Source organism: Mustela putorius, unplaced genomic scaffold, assembly GCF_011764305.1.
Source record: "Mustela putorius furo isolate JIRA1106 unplaced genomic scaffold, ASM1176430v1.1 tig00000992_pilon_pilon_pilon, whole genome shotgun sequence".
NCBI classification, from domain to species: Eukaryota; Metazoa; Chordata; class Mammalia; order Carnivora; family Mustelidae; genus Mustela; species Mustela putorius.
In genome coordinates, this window is record NW_025421526.1 from 2,439,821 (window position 1) to 2,456,463 (window position 16,643).

The following is a 16,643-nucleotide window of genomic DNA, read 5'->3' on the forward strand; positions in this document are numbered from 1 at the left end:
TGAGAAGCCTTCAAGTGCTGCAAGGTAGAGAGTCCTCTTCCCTCAGGTGCCTTGTACTGTGTCCAAGGGCAGGCCTTGCAGTCTTCTCTACCTGCTGAATTGCATCTGCTTAGATTTTGGCCATTCGTTTCAGTCCATGGAAGCCTTTCTGTGATCTAACGTACTCACATTCCCTCCTTCCCATCACTTTTAGGCCAGATCATCGCACTCCTGTGTCTTCACCATAGCCACTGTCAAAGATACGGGCCTGAAAGCTGGCTACAGAGCCTGACAAATGATATCCCCTGAGGGACAGGGGAAACGCCCACTCTATTTTTTGCAAAGATTGTATACTGGAACTCAAGTCCACAAATACACAAGGAAGGGTGTCCATTTAACAAACCGTGTAATCAGATGCATTTAACTTTATCCCCCAAAGAGATCTCCTTTTGTTCTGATTTCTATGAAGTTAGATTCATTCAGGAATTGGACTAACCAACTCAGAGGATATGAAAACCTCATGATTGAGGGTCTAGGTACTGATTGCAAAACTTTCTTTTACAGTTTATCCGATGACCTTAGGAAATCCAAGTATTTGGGTTTCCAGGTCTAAAGTCCCCCAAAATTCTAGCCTCCCTAAAAAAACAGAGTGGCTGTACAATGACTGTCCCTATGGCTTAAAGGATTCTCGTGGCCAGCAACTTCACAAATAGCATGTTGGGGATTAGGTTTTTTAAACCTAATTTACTTGTTTTATTTTATTTTTTGATTTTCTTGTTTTAAAATAAAATTATTTTATGCCTCAAGAGTAGTTTTTACTTCTAGTGATCCTTGAGTTTTGTGGATGGGTCACATCACATTAACTCTGTTCATTGTCTAGATTTTGTAAATTAAATCCTATTCCTTTTAGCATTTAACATTTCAGAACTAAGTCTTTTAATGTAGCCAACGTTGTGGAAGAAGACTGAAAAGTATTTAAGTCAGAGGATCCCACTCTGTCATGAATTTCCCAAGTGATCACAGACGATTTCACCATCCTTTCTGGGCCTCTTATTTCTCATGTAGAAGAGAAGGAGTCTGAGTTGCATTTTTCCTGAGGTCTCTTGTAGTTTTCAAGATTTTGTTATTCTAATTCCATTAAATTAGAAGGGTGTACTGAGGCATCAGAACAAAGACAAACCACAGTATCTGAATTATTTTCTGTGCCTTAAACTTCAAGGCCGCAAGTATGATTTTAATATACAAGGTCTATCACACAACATAATTTCACTGTATCTGTAATGCACAGTAGATCACAGGCTACAGCCCCTCTAATCCAACAGTCCCTAAATTTGGTGGCTCATGGGAATCACCTAGGGAATTTTAAAAACAGGGATACCTAGATCTCACTCCCGAATGCTCTAATGTAATGGTCAGGAGTAAGGCCCACTGCACCACCAGGGTCATAAAAATTTCTCCAGTTGGGAACCAGGGCCCCAACCCTAGTTCTCTGTTCTAATCGCAAGCTGGAATCACCTGATAATTCTTCCAAATCTGCTGAAGCCTAGGTCCACTTCCAGATTCTAATTCAGTTGGTTTATGGCCCCAGGACATTGACATGTCTTTAAGAACATTGACATGTTTGGGGCTGGCTCAGTCGTTAAGCATCTGCCTTTGGCTCAGGTCATGATTCCAGGATCCTAGGATCAAGCCCATCAGACTCCGTGCTCCGCAGGGAGCCTGCTTCTCCCTCTCCCACTCCCCCTGCTTGTGTTTCCTCTCTCGCTGTGTCTCTCTGTCAAGTAAATAAATAAATAAATAAATAAAGTCTTAAAAAAAAAATTAAAGGTGGGGGCACTTGGGTGGCTAAGTCCCTTAAGCAGATGACTCTTGGTTTTAGCTCAGGTCATGATCTCGTGATTGAGCCTGGCATGGATTCTGCTTCAGATTCTCTCTCCTCCCTCTCCCCAGGTCATGCTCTCGCTCTCCCTCAAACAAATAAAATTAAAAAAAAAAAAAAAAGTGTCAAGATGATTGTAGTATCAAGACAGAGTGGGAACATCTCTAATCTCTATCCCACAAATTCTATTTGATCATCCTGGTCTCCTACCCCATCCCACACTGGCCACTCATCATGAAAAACCTTTGACCCAATTACAGGGTACAGCTTCGCCTCCATTATATCAACCTGGTGACTTAACTTCCTGCTTGTCCTCCAGGATCATAACCCCTTATCTTGCCAGTTACCGGTTCTCCCTGTTCTGTGAGCAGGCTTGCCCTCCGGTGGTCTCTCAAATGCTTCTTTCTCATTGGAGTCCTAGTTCGTAGTTTCCATATGCTTTTTTTTTTAAGATTTTATTCATTTGACAGACAAATCACAAGGAAGCAGAGAGGCAGGCAGAGAGAGAGAGAGAGAGGGAAGCAGGCTCCCTGCTGAGCAGAGAGCCCGATGTGGGGCTCGATCTCAGGACCCTGAGATCATGACCTGAGCTGAAGGCAGAGGCATTAACCCACTGAGCCACCCAGGCGCCCCTCCATATGCTTTATTCATTAATTCTCCCTAGAACTTTGCTCGCTCTTCCAAACTTCCTCTGCATCCTGGATTATCCTATTCAAATTTCCTCTATGATCCCAACTAACTACTGTTGAAATTCCTCTAAGGAAGATAGCAAATGGAAAACAAATCTACCACTTATTGCCCAAAATTAACCAAATGCTAGGCAGAACTGGAAAACAGGCAGAAGCACAGACACACAACGCAAATGATTTATAATACTTTTTCCATTCATTGTTTCAGTTCCGGCCAGGCACCTTGAAAAATCACAAGGATTAGTCTCGAGAGAGCACAAGGATGAGAACAGTAAGTTATCAAAGGAACTGAGGGCTTAGAAGAGAAGATGAAAGCAAAGATTAGAACGTTAGTCTGGAGAGATGATGAAAGTGAAATCATTTTTAAATGGGGACTGAAACAGTTTTATTCTCTCCAATATGAATCATCGAAGCTGAGAGAACAATGTTTTAGGAAAAATGAGACACAGTGCTTCACAGTAGTTATAAAACAAAATTCTAAGGAGCTTGCCTAGGGGAAAAATAGGCTCATTGAAGTCCTAGATAAATTTGGTGAATGGTTGAGATGTAATGGCTTTTTCAGAATGTAAGAAAATAAATATCTAACATTAGTAAGAACTTTACAAGTTTTTAGAACACCTTCATATGCATGGTCTCACTTGAATTGTATAAAAAATCAGGAGTTAGAGCCGTTCTGAGTTTACACTGACCATTTTGAAGCTGGAATTGTAAATGCATCCATCTTCCTCCACGTACCGCCTTCCAGACACTGACTTTAGCTGCGTTCACGTCAGTGGCGTTTATATCCTCGTGGCCAGAGTCGGATTTGCCACGAGGCTGATGCTGCTGGAAGCCTTAAGCCCTTCTTCCTGAGCCGTAACAGGAGCCCTGGCAATCGTTCCCTCAGTCACATGCTTTTGGGTAAGAGCAAACATAAATGATTGTAATTTGTTAGGATTTCCCTCTTCATTCTAAATATTTACTTTTGTACATACTCTGTTCTGGTCATTTTCTGATCTTTTTCTGACGTGTGGAATATGGGTCCCCTTTTGCTTCTGACCCATTTTTACTAAGTCCTAGTGTCCTGCTAACCACTGCAAGGCCACTAATGTCCTTGCTGGCTGTCTTTTAACTCTCCTTCCTCCTCAACACTCAGCCTTTGAGCTCCAGCTGGTCCTTGCCCTCTCTCCTCAGCCCTCTCCCTCATTTCTGGCGCCCGGATCCTCACAGAGCAGGTCTTCTCAAGGAGACCCAGAGTATCAGGTAAAGCTTGCCAATGGTTCCCTCTCTGGCGCCGTGTTCTGTCCCCGTACCATTTCTTCTCTTGATCTCTTGGGAGGCCTCCTCTTGATCTCTCCCAGCCTCCCATCTCTGGTCAGCCACTCCTTGCCCAAAGTGAAAAAAAAAAAAACCCACACTAAATGCTGCAAGTGTCTTTTATCTTGCACCTTTTTGGCATGAGCGCCCCAGAAGGAAGAAAGGGAAGAAGATTCGTGGCCATGGTTCCCGGGGCCAACCCTACAAACAGCGCTTTCCCCAGCGGAGGAGACGTTGCCAGAACAGTCCCTGGGAAATGTGGAAAAAACAAACAACCAGGATCATGATTTCTCCTTCCACGAAGCGTGGGTTAGTGCACCTGGAGTTCTAACATCAGCCTGAGCCACCAGCGAGTGCAGCCCGGGGATGTGTGTCATCTGAGGCCTGCACACACCCACGCAGCCGAGCCGGAGGTGTTTGTTAGTTAGGACTGATTCCAGGAGTTCTGCCACAAAATAAAGGCCACTGTGTCACCTGGAACCACCCATGCACCAGAGGAAAGGCAAATGTTTATTCTACCAGTTTTCTGTGACGGGGGCTTAAACGCAGAGAGCTACAACACAAGTTGATCTAGAGGACATCATAATGAAAGAAACTACCTCAGTCACTGAATATTTCAGTTATCATGGCTCTTTCTGGATTCATTAATACTACTTGGTGATTCTAGAAAATGTTTTTAAATTGAAAAAAATTTTTTTGTTTGAGAGAGAGAGAGCACAAGTTGGGGGAGGACAAGCAGAGGGAGAAGGAGAAGCAGGTTCCTCACTGAGCAGGGACCCCGATCCCAGGACCACAGGATCAGGACCTGAGCTGGAGGCAGATGCTTAAAGCCACTCAGGCCCCCATAGAAATTGTTTTTAAAAAGTTACCATGTTACGGTCTCTTAATTTTCCTCCCAGAAAACCTTCTAACAGTTTGAAGCAGATTTAAAGAAAGATTTTAATAAAACAGCATTTAAAGGAGAGTTCTGGGCAGGATCAGCACTGTGGTTGACTGAAAAAACAGTCTGCCAAGAACAAAAGAGCAAAAGCAATTTGAACTTTGCCTCAGATTTTAGTCTAGGAATTTGCAGTCCTTTAATGCTACATATTTTGTTCAACCTACAAAAACCCACAAATGTTTATGGAAGCCCAGGAGAGCCAACTTCTTCTCAGTAAATATTCTCAGTATAATAAAGCATTAATGCTGTGCTAAAATCACAAGTTTTCATATCTTCAGAAGCAAACTGTGCTGATTTCCTGTGTGCAAGAGATTTAGTAACTAAAATAAATAAAATTATCGCTAAACATGTGACCCTAGATATTTTTCAAGTCTGCCATTTGCTAACTCCTCAGTACTAAATTAGCACCAGGGTACTGGTATCTATCTCTGGGAAGAAAAAAAACAAGTGTACAAATAATAACCGAATCTTGTGAATTCCTGGCAGTGCTAACATTTTTGACATAAAATTGTTTTTAGTTAAATGCATATGCCTTGATAGTCTCCTACCTACCATGACTAGCCTGGCTATTTGCTGAACTTTCAATAGTGCCACGGTGAGTGAGAGAGCGCTTGTGGAAAATGCTGAGTCACGGTCACGTGACACATTCCTGCCATTTCCTGCTTAGGATTTATCTGATGAAGAAGGTGCAGTGCTGTTAGCTGAGTAATGACCGATATGCAACTCAGTCGACTGCTAACATTGGCTAGCTTTTACTGTTTCTTGCACTGAGTGCTGTAAACTTACGCTGCTTCTGGCATGAGGAAACAATTGACTTCCCCAAAATACAGGTCAGACTCCTGACAATATTAGACTGGGGTTAAAGCATACCAAAAAATCTGTGAGAGAGCCAAGACAGCCAAGCCGAAGAAAATAATCAAAATGACAATGCTTTCCTAAAAGGGTTGTATTAGTTTCTTAGAATCATCACAGTAAAAACAGACTAGCGTTTAGCACACCACAATGCCACAGGGCATATGCAGACTGAAAAAGCACCATAGTCCTGACTATGCAGCAGAAAGAGAAAAAAACCATACTTCCTAGCAGTCATCATCTTTCAAATCTCGGAAAGGCATCCCAGCACGCTAGTTCTCAAACTAGTAAATATTTGTTTTAAAATATTAAAGAACAGTTCCATATACACTTTGGGGTCTTTTTTTGCTCACTGTACCTTGCTGTATTTTTATTTCTATTAGTTTTGTGTTTGGCATATAGTTGACTTTTATGTACTAATAAACAAATGATGGAAAGAAAATGAATAACATGGACGGCTGAGTCTAATTCTTAAAATAAAGATTCTTAAGAATGCTTGACTTGGGAGAATTGCCCCGAGGAGAAGCCATGAAGGATGACCTATTTTTTTTTTTTTAAGATTTTTAAAATTTATTTGACAGACAGAGATCACAAGTAGGCAGAGCAGCAGGCAGAGAGAGAAGGGGAACCAGGTTCCTTGCTGAGCAGAGAGCCCAATGCGGGACTCAATCCCAGGACCCTGAGATAGTAACCTGAGCCGAAAGCAGAGGCTTTAAGGCACTGAGCCACCCAGGTGCCCCAAGGATGACCTACTTTTATGTACCAAAAGAAGTTGTTATTAATTAACTGATTGATTCATTTATTCAACAAATATTTATTGACTATCTTTGCACATCAGGTATTATCCTAGGTTTCTATGATCCAGGGATCAACAGAACAGACTTGGACACTGGTCTCATAGAATTTACATTTTAGAGGGGAAGAGTTTTTCAAAGAAAAATGAAAAAAGAGCAAACGAATAAGGCTACAGTTATTGTGTTTAGGGCCCAAATGGGAAGGTCTGGAGAAGTGGAAAAGTGAGAGCTGATTATACGGGGCCTTTACAAGCCACGCTAGGATTTTCTGTTTTATCCTAAGAGAAATGGAGAACACTTTAAAGAGAAAGGGAGGAATATAACATGATTAAAACTTCATCTCTAAAAGAATACTCTGCTGATCTATAAATAGAAAGGACTGAAGGAAATGAGCAAAACAGGAGGATGGCAGGAGCAGGTGCGTGGGGAGTTGGGAGGCTATCGCTGGAGTTCAGCCAAGAGATAGTGGCAGTTGAGCCAGGACAAGGGCAGATTCAAGATTCATCTACGAGGGGCATGGACAGAGGCTTACCAAAAAACAAGAGTCAAGGATAATACCAGCATTCCTGCCACGGACACTTGGGAAGGTGGGGGATGGGAGACTGAAAAGACTAGATGAAGAGTAGGTTGAGGAGTAAGAAAATGAGTTTGGATTCGGAAATGTTTAAATCAAGATGCATGAGAGGCAACCGAGAGGGAACGGCAGATAAACATGTGGATGACTTCCTAGCTCAGGAGGGAGATCTGAGTTGCAGAAACCTATCTTGGAGTTGCTGGTGTATACATAGTGTTTTTTATAGGTTGTGGGATGGATGAGACATCACAGGAAAAGAATGCAGGGTGAGAAAGAAACAAGAGTCCGAGACTGATTTTTGAACTCCCAGTGCTAAGTGGAGGAGGTGGCACCAGCAAAGGGACAGGAGAGGACGGGCCGGGTAGAGTAGAAAGAACACCAGAGTGTGTATTACGCGACGCCGCATCATAAAATGGAAGGAAAGAGAATTTCAAGTAGGGAGAGTGATCACTTAGGAAATACAAGTAAGGGGTGGCCTGGAGGCATACGTCGGATTTTGGAATATGGCCACTGCTGAGATCGAAGCCAGGACAGCTAGGGTGGCGTGGTGGATTGAAGAGAACTTAGCTGTGAAAGGCGAGTGAGGCATGAGGAAAATGTGCGTAGATGACTCTTCCCAGAAGCTTGAATTTTGAGGTTCTCTCCTTGATCGGATAGCCCATGTTTCTCTATTTGTGACATGGTGATGGGAATAGAATCATACTCAGAAAATATCTTGAGAAATACAAGGTAAAACCCCATGTTTGGCATCATTCTATTCAGTTTGGTTCAAACAATACGTACTGAGCACGTGACAGAACGGGACACAAAGATAAGGAGAACGAGGCGCATTCTTGCCGGCAGCTGTGAGTTAACAGAGAGGCTGGAGTGAAACACATACGCTTGAGGAAATGCCGTAAGTTGGAAGATGAAACTATGCACGATGTGCTCTGGGAGCAAGGCAGAGGGCCATCTGCGCCAACTGGGAAATCTGAAACACTTTCCGGAAGAGAAGACACGTTAACTAAACTGTGAGGGACAAAAAGGAACTAGCCAGGGAGGTAAAAGGAAGAGACACCACAGAAGGAACTCGTGAACGTAAACAAAGGCCCAAACTGCTGAAACACAATTAAAACTCTGTGTACACCTGCCCATAGGTTGCTTGGAGAAGCTGCAAACACTTCAGTTACAGGATACAAAATCGGAGCAGAAGAATTAAGTCTGGAGAGGAAGACCAGTCTTGTTCATGAAGAATTTGGGGACTGTGTTGAAATTCTACTGTAGGGGCGCCTGGGTGGCTCAGTGGGTTAAGCCTCTGCCTTTGGCTCCGGTCTTGGTCTCAGGGTCCTGAGATTGAGCCCCGCATCCGGCTCTCTGCTCGGCGGGGAGCCTGCTTTCCTGATTCGACTATAAACTCTAGCAACTGTTTGGGTTCAAATCTAAGAGACCGCTAATGACAGACTTGTCAACAGCCCAGAGACCAAAGGTCAGAGTCTTAATTGGACTTGGTGGAGTCTGCAGCTGACAAGCAAAGGACAGGGGATAGGTGTGGTGTCTGTCACAGGAAGAAATACAACTGAAGGTAAGAAAATGAAAACAGGTAGAGTAGGGAAAGCAGCTGTTAACTGCGTGTCATCATCTCAGACACAAAAACTGCTTTGACTGTGTAGCCATAACATGCTTTCTCTGTAATTATTAACAGCTGCGGCCTGAAAATTATTTTGACTTCATTCCGATGTGAATAGTAAGACAGGAAGAGTAAGCCCTTCTCTTTCGCTGCACAGACGTAAGGAAGAAAGCATAAAGACTTGCATGAAGTGGCCGTGGAGCGAGTTCTGTAATCTCCACATGACTCGGTCCGCTCCAGCTGTCTGATAAGGAAAGCAGGGTCCTGGCAGAACAAGCTAGAAGCCGAGTGCACATGAGGATTTTGAACCACGCTTCACTGCCTCTTCTGTCCTTCCCTGTAATTTGCTAATGTATCATCTCGGGCATTTGGTAACTCGCATACTTCCTGTTGAAACAGCAAGGCAAAAACAAAGGCAGACTAAGCTCTCCACATCCTGTTAACCTCGAGCCTTCCAGATGTTTGCAAACGCACACCACAGACCATCTCTCTTCACCTTTCACGTTCTACAGTCTGCTAAAGCCTCATATCACAGGCCGGGTGAGGATAAAAATGAATCTTTCCATAATTCTCTCCCTCTTTTGTTGAAGAAATCTGATGAGAAGAAATTAGAAAATCCAGATGAGTTTAATTCACTTTGCAACCATTCTTTGAATACCTGCAATGGGTCAGATGCTCTGTCGGGTACCTGAGACACAAAGACAGTGAGAAACAGATCCCGCCCTCAGATGCTCTCAGTCTAGGGGGGAATCGACATGAAAACTAGTCATTGCACTGCACTGTAACAATTGCTCTGAGGGCAGTAAGCATGGATTAAAAGGGCTCATTCTACCAACAGGCACATCAAGAAAACATTCATGAATGAGAGCGATTTTTAGTTGAGTCGAGATGGAGGAACAGGACTTCGCCACCGAGCATAGCATAACGGTAAATGTATCAACATGGCAAGCCCAGGGAGGTATGAAGGGGGCTGGCAAATCCGGGTATCTGCTAATGGTTTGTTACTGGTGGATGAGAGTGTATGGAATGGAGTAGGACTGGGAGCTGGGGTCAGAGGGCACTAAATTATGAAGGATTTTATATGCTGGAAGAGCTTTTAACTTTATCTGGAAGATAATAAGATACTTTTCGAAAGGTATTAGTCCAGGAAGTGAACAACTAGGTTTAAACTTTAGAAAGGTCATTGTCAGCAACGTGGAGACAAGCTTACATGGGGTGGCAAGTCGAGGCAGGATTTCTAGTGAGAAAGTTACTATATTGGTTCATGTGAGCAATGGTGGAAACCTGACCTGAAGAAATGTCAGTAGGAATGGAGTAGAGGAAGTGTATTTGAGATGTTTGAGATTAGCCAACTAATTAAATGTGTAGAGTGAAAGTAAGGTAGAAGTAATGGCAGATGAATGCCAGATGTGGAGCTTTAGTTCCTGGGTAGGTGGTGGTAAAATTAGCTGAAGTAGAAACTTGGAAAGATGTTAGGAGGAAGATGGTTTTAAACTTCTTTTTAAATTTTTATTACGTATGTATGTATGTGATTGCGGTAAGAGCACTGAAAGTGATATCCGTCTCTGAACAAAATCGTAAGTGTGTGATACGGTATTGTTGATCATGGGTGCAACGTTGTACAGCAGATCTCTGGAGCTTACTCTTCTTGCTTAACTGGAATTTTAAGCCTAGTGGTTAGAACTCCCGTGTCCCCTCTTGCCAGCCCCTGGCAACCACCATTTCAATGTGGGATTCTACAAATTTAACTATTTTAGATCTCTCATGTAAGCAGAATCATCTATAAGCCAAAGATGCACACATTCATATCTATACCCCAGACCTAGTATAAAACCTCAGCCCAGTTTGCCCGGGATTATTCTGGGCTTTAGAACCAGAGTGTTGTGCTCCATGAACCTCCTCAGTCCCACGTCACCCTACCCAGACTTCTCTCCCAAGCTCTAGATTCATAGGTGCAGCTACCTACTTACTCTCTAAGTCCACCAGAATATGTAAGAGGCATCTTAAAGTCAATATGTCTAGATGGACTCACGACCTTTCTCAAAGCTGCTTCTCTCATAGATTTGTGCATCTCCGCAAATCATGACTCCATCCTTCTAGTTACCTCTGCTATAAACCTTAATATAATTCATGATTTTTCTTTCTTATGTAACACATATTCAATCTGTCAACAAATTCTGTTGGCTTTCTTTCAAAAATATCCAGAATTTGACCATTTCCGCTACTTTTACTGTTAGCATCGTGACCAATCCACCACCTGACCTTGTGTGAATCAGTGGAGAAAAGTTCCCAACTGATACCCCTGCTTCCACCCTTCCTCAGCCTTATCCCCCCGTGAAGTTTACTCCCCACACAGTAGCCAATGTAATCCTTTAAGAACATATGTCCGATCACATCCTTGGCTTACATTAGGTAACTACTTCCCACGTACTAAGACTGAAAGCCAAGTTCTTATATTGACCTCTGAGGTCCTGCCTCAGCCGAGTCCTCTCTCTGTCATCATCTCCCCTATTAATCTGCTCCTAACATACTGGTCTTCCTGTCGCTCTCTGCACGTGGGGAGCGTCCTTCCATCGTAGGGCTCTTGCCCTTCCTCTTCCCTCTACCTGGAGCAGTCTTCCTTCAGATATGTGCAAGGTTCATCCTCTCATCTAGTTTAAATGTTACCTTCTCAGTTTTCCCCTGATTATTTAAGATAGCACACACTTCTGTGCCCACATAGGTACTTCCTATTTTCTTTGTCTGCTGTATTTTTCTCTGTGGCACTTTCACCAAAGGACATACTTTATATTTCAGTGTTGGTTTGATTACTATATACCTCCTCCATCACCAAATGAAGATCCTTAGCTGTTTTAGTCATCATTCTATCCCCAGCACTTAGCACAGAATTCTGCCACATTGCAGTCAGTAAATATGTCATGCAAACCAATGAATGAATTATAAACAGAGATAAGAGCTCCAAAGGACAGGAACAGAGCATGCAGCTATAAGAATATGTAGCAAGAGAATCTCAACCTAAAGAGTTGTGGGAATGCCGCCTGAACAGAGAGACCTGAAGCACGACTAGGCATTGGCCAAATGAGGAGGAGGAAAGAATATGTCCGACAGAAGGAAGGACCTGTGGAAAGACGTGGCAGAAGGGTCACAGAAGATCCAGGCTACTGTGATCAAGGAACTGAAAGAAAACCCATAGCGCTGGAGTACAGAGAGCAGAGGAAGACCGAGGAGACGAGGTCGAGAAGGTAAACGGGATGGTTTCTATCTGTAGTGGAGAGAAATGCAAAGGCGTTAGAGGAATTTAATCTTGTACATGTACCTATGACTCAATCTAATTTGTGTGATGAAACTCTCACTCATGCATGTTAAGTGGGTCGAAGAGGGCTAGAGTAGAAACATTGAGACCAGATGGACCACAGGTCAGAAATGATGGTCCCATGGAAAATAAGGCAGTGGTAGAGAAGAAAGAGTGACAAATTCTGAGATTCTAGGAGTTAAAATGGATGGGGTGTGGGGAGAAATTAAAGATGGAGAAGCGAGGATGAGGGAGAAAGATATATCAACAATGGTGCCTAAATTTACTAGCAGAACAGATGGTGGTCATATTCACTGATTTCAGTATATTGGAAGAGGACCTGGCTTGGCGGGGATGGCTTGAGAGTTCAGTCTTGGACATGGTAAGTTTCAGAAGTCTTTTGGACATATAACACCCAGAGGAGCAATCAACAGAGCTACCGGACACACAGGACTAGAGCCATGTAGAGGGCTGGGCTGGAGACAGGTATTTGGGAACTATCATTGTGAGGATGGTAATGTAGGCTTGAGATGAATAAGATGGCCAAATTTTGCATGAGTTTTTACTAAGCTTCATCTTTCCTCCCCTGTGTTCAAATAGGTAACTTTTCAGACAAAAGCATGATTGTGATTTCACCCTTATTTAATTTCCTCTTGTCAGAAAATCAGATCCTTGCTGTAACCTGTTATATATTTTTTAAGATTCTCATTCTCACTTTCCCTCTCTTCTTTCCAGTTTTGTATATTCTGCAAAATAATAAAAATAATAATAATAATCAGAGGAAAAGCAACAACATGGCAAGAACATCTCTAATCCATTAATAACAACATGGAACCAAATAAGATAGAGAATGTATCCCACTTCCCTCCAGTGGCATCGGTAGAAGCAAATCCATTTCAGACTGGTCACAGTGTCCAACCCTACTATTCAACTGCCTATCTTGCCCCCAAGGGTAGCATGACAGAACATGTAAAATTATTTATGTCAGGCAGCTTCAGAAGCATGACAAGCATACTCCTACACCTACTCTTCAAGTCTTAGTTGTATCAGTTCCTTGGTTTATGCCAAGTCTGAACATAAAGTTTAACCTCAATAGGTTACAGTCTCCATTTGTAGAATATTGATCACAACGTCTGCCCCACAGATCTGGAAAGAGGATTAAGTGAGATGATTCATGAAAAGCATCTGACACCTTATATGTACACAAAACAGGAGCCAGTTTATTTTATATTATTATTATTATTATTACTATTTCCCCCAAATGTATGTGCATCTGACTTGGTCCTGGAGTATATTTCTTTTTGATAACAGTAGACTCAAGAGAGGACCATTGTGTCATTTCAGCAGATAATAGCAATACAAGAGATCCTGTGTGCGAAGTTGGTCATAAAGTGGACCAAAAGACTTGTTCAGGGACAAAGTACCATTGAAAAAAATTTTTAAATACAACATAGGGAATAGGAAGGATATTATTGGGTGAGGGTGAAAATAAAACGTTACAAGGGGTTTTTTTGCCTAAATTTTAGGAAACTAATAGATATGTACTTTTATTATCAATAGGTACCTAGAAAAACTGGGCACATACAGAAATTTAAATCATAGACAATATTGACTTATAATATAACCTACAATGAAATTATACCAAAATCTGGCCTCGTTCTAAGAAGGTGCACACTGGAGAAACCAAAGGTTAGGAACGAAAGAGCATAGCTACTGGAGCCCGGCAGACCTGGGTTGGATATCTAGCTCTCCACCTACCCCCTGAATTGCCATTAGCAAACTTCTTTGTTTGTCTAATCTTCAATTCCCTCAACTATCAGATGTAAAAATTAATGTCAATACCACCAGGCTGTTGAGTATGTTAAGTGATTTATCATATGCAAAGAGCTTTATACAAAATAAGTACTAAGTAAATGTTACCCCCACTTTTCTAAATGCTGTTGGTTAAGTACAGGTAAACGAGGGGGAAGGGAAAGCATTATCTTGTTCGAACGGACGGACGGCTCCCAGGCTAGCCTTCATTTCCAGCACTTACCTTCGCAGACTTATTCTTGGAACCCCACCATTTATTACAGGCAAGAGAACGCAATGAAATGGCATCTATTTGTAAACACTTACTAGAAGATAGAGAAAGGAAATCTATTTCTAATGACTTTGTGCTTAATCCCATGACAGTTGGTAGATGAAAAAGGAGTCTCATTCTTTGCTTACAACTGTTCTTAGAGGTCACCTAATTCAAAACATACAAGCTAACCCATATAACACGTGCGCACGGCAGCCAGGCGAGCAGGACATGATGAACACAAAGATAACCGTCTGGTCCTTCTCTTCTCTCCCTCCGTGCCACACCCCACAGGCAAACTCTTTCAGCTGTTTCTGTTTTCAGTTTTGGTGACGGCCTCCCTAATTCTAGATATCATGATTTTATCTGTTTCAGGGTGTCCGCTTTAGACAGTATCTAATGAATCCCGTATACAAGAGCTTGAAAGTCCGGGCACTTACTCAGCTCTACTCATCGCCATGTATGTTATCATTCATAGTTTTTCTGTTACTTATCTTTCTATATTACAACAACATACTTAAACTTCTATTTCTTATTCCCACATTCCAAATTATTATTATATAAGTAATTATGATTAATGTAATAGGATATCCCAAAAGCAGTTGCAGTGTCTCTAGCAGCCTCACTTACTAAGGGAGTCCTGTAAGCTCCATGAAGATGGAGAGATTTGTCTGGTGCCATCAGACGTCAGATGTTGTCTGTGTGACCAGAACAGGCCTGCACCCAGCTGTTCTCAGCACGCATTTGTCGAGTGAATGAATGAATGACCAGACAGATGTCAGCGTATTATCACTCTTGCCTTTCCTTCCATATGTCCTTCTCCTCCACCTAGAGCTGCAGCTTTGCTGTGTCACACTATGAGCTTATTGTCCTGCAGGCACAGCAACGCTTCCTGTACTTTGCCCACGGGTGACGGAGGGTCAGTCATCTTTGCTTCCCCCAAACGTTGGTCAGTTTATTTGCAGACAAGCTCTACGTGCCATCCGTCTGCCCATGTGTTGGTTCGGGGAAGAGGACCCGATGTGCCCGTGCTGGCAGCGGCTTCACTGCGGACCTCGGGCGAATCCCCTAGTTCAACTCCGGTTCCCATTTGCTTGCTATTGACTCGGAGGCCAGAGACTTTCTGGGATTCGTTATCGAGCATCGGCTCTACATCCCCGTAGCTCCATCGTCTGTAAAACCTCAGCTCTCAGCCTGTCTCATTCACCACGCCATTCTCAGTCAGTTTCAACTCCCAAAAAAGTGTTAAAACCATTTGTTTGTTGGTTCATTCCCACCCTCATTTTCGTTAGGGTTATTGATTTCTTTCTTTCTTTCTTTCTTTTTTTTTTAAAGATTTTATTTATTTATTTGACAGGCAGAGATCACAAGTAGGTAGAGAGGCAGGCAGAGAGAGAGGAGGAAGCAGGCTCCCCGCAGAGCAGAGAGCCCGATGTGGGGCTCGATCCCAGGACCCTGGGATCATGACCTGAGCTGAAGGCAGAGGCTTTAACCCACTGAGCCACCCAGGCGCCCCTATTGATTTCTTTCTTTTCATGCTTCTCTACTTCAAGCTCAGGAGATGTTAAAATGAAAATCATACCTCATTTGCCCCCTAGGACAAGTGCTAAAAGTAATTATTTTTAATATCTTATTTAGCTTGTGCATATATAAAGGAATTAAGAGACACACATGATCTGTTCTAGACAACTTGTTTCTGCTTTTTCTCTTCTGAGTTTGACTTCCCACAGGAACCCAAATATAGTCATTACATGATTGTTGATTTTCTTAACTTTCATTTTTAATTTAATTCTGAGATTTATGATAACTCTGTGGTGCATCTTTTAAGCCACATTAAAATCTTTTTTTTTTTTTTTTTTTACAAAATGTGGCTCAAAATGAGAAACTGTATTTGAAAAACAATACCATCTCCTCCCACACACCCACACACTGTGAATGAGCAAAATCCTACTGCACAGACAAGAGAACTTAGGAAGGGCCGAGGAGGGGTGAATGAGGAGCTGCGGCCTGACTTCCTGGTTGTGCGACTGTGGCCACAGAGCCAATGTATGATATCAGCCGGATTTTTCCAAAATCCATGAGCCTAGAGAATTCTAGAAAAAAATGTCCGAAGACCACCTACATTTGTCACATCTTCACCTAAAGAGAAAGAATTCTCTTACCAAATTCGTTCTCTCAGGTGAACACTTTGGAAGGAAGGAGTCTCACATTTATGGATTATACAGTGTTCTATATCTATACAATTATATGGATGATCTTACTTACATGTTACATACATGTTTTCTTCCACCATTACATTTTTTTTTCATAGTCACAACAAACCTAAGAAGTAGGTACTATATTAGACTCTTGTGATTGACTTAAAGATTTAACACAACAGGGTTTGGCTATTTGCCAGTAACCCCAAAAGTAAAGGACCTGTCACTTGAAACTGGTGCCCACGTGGAGGCTGGAGTAGGGGAGTGAGTGTTTCACCAGTGAATGAGATGGGATTTGGTGAGCATCTCTATTTCAACTGGATTTTCTCACCTTTCTCTCCAGTCTTTTGTAGCTCCAATAGTATTCTTGCATTTAAGGATTCCACATCTCAGGGGTACCCCTTGAGTATTTCAAGGGTCTACTATAATCAAGACATAAAATAATGTAGCAGTGCTTATCCGGGGGGGGGGAAATGGCAAAC

At 42.5% G+C, this 16,643-nt stretch overlaps 1 long non-coding RNA gene across 1 annotated transcript; it reads left to right on the top strand.

The window, feature by feature from the left end:
• Positions 1 to 7,924: 7,924 nt before the first annotated feature.
• LOC101673886 lies at positions 7,925 to 15,356 on the top strand. The gene is made up of 4 exons (XR_200258.3): positions 7,925 to 8,564; positions 9,448 to 9,536; positions 11,656 to 11,851; positions 14,339 to 15,356. It is a non-coding gene; the product is annotated as an uncharacterized LOC101673886 (long non-coding RNA).
• Positions 15,357 to 16,643: the final 1,287 nt, after the last annotated feature.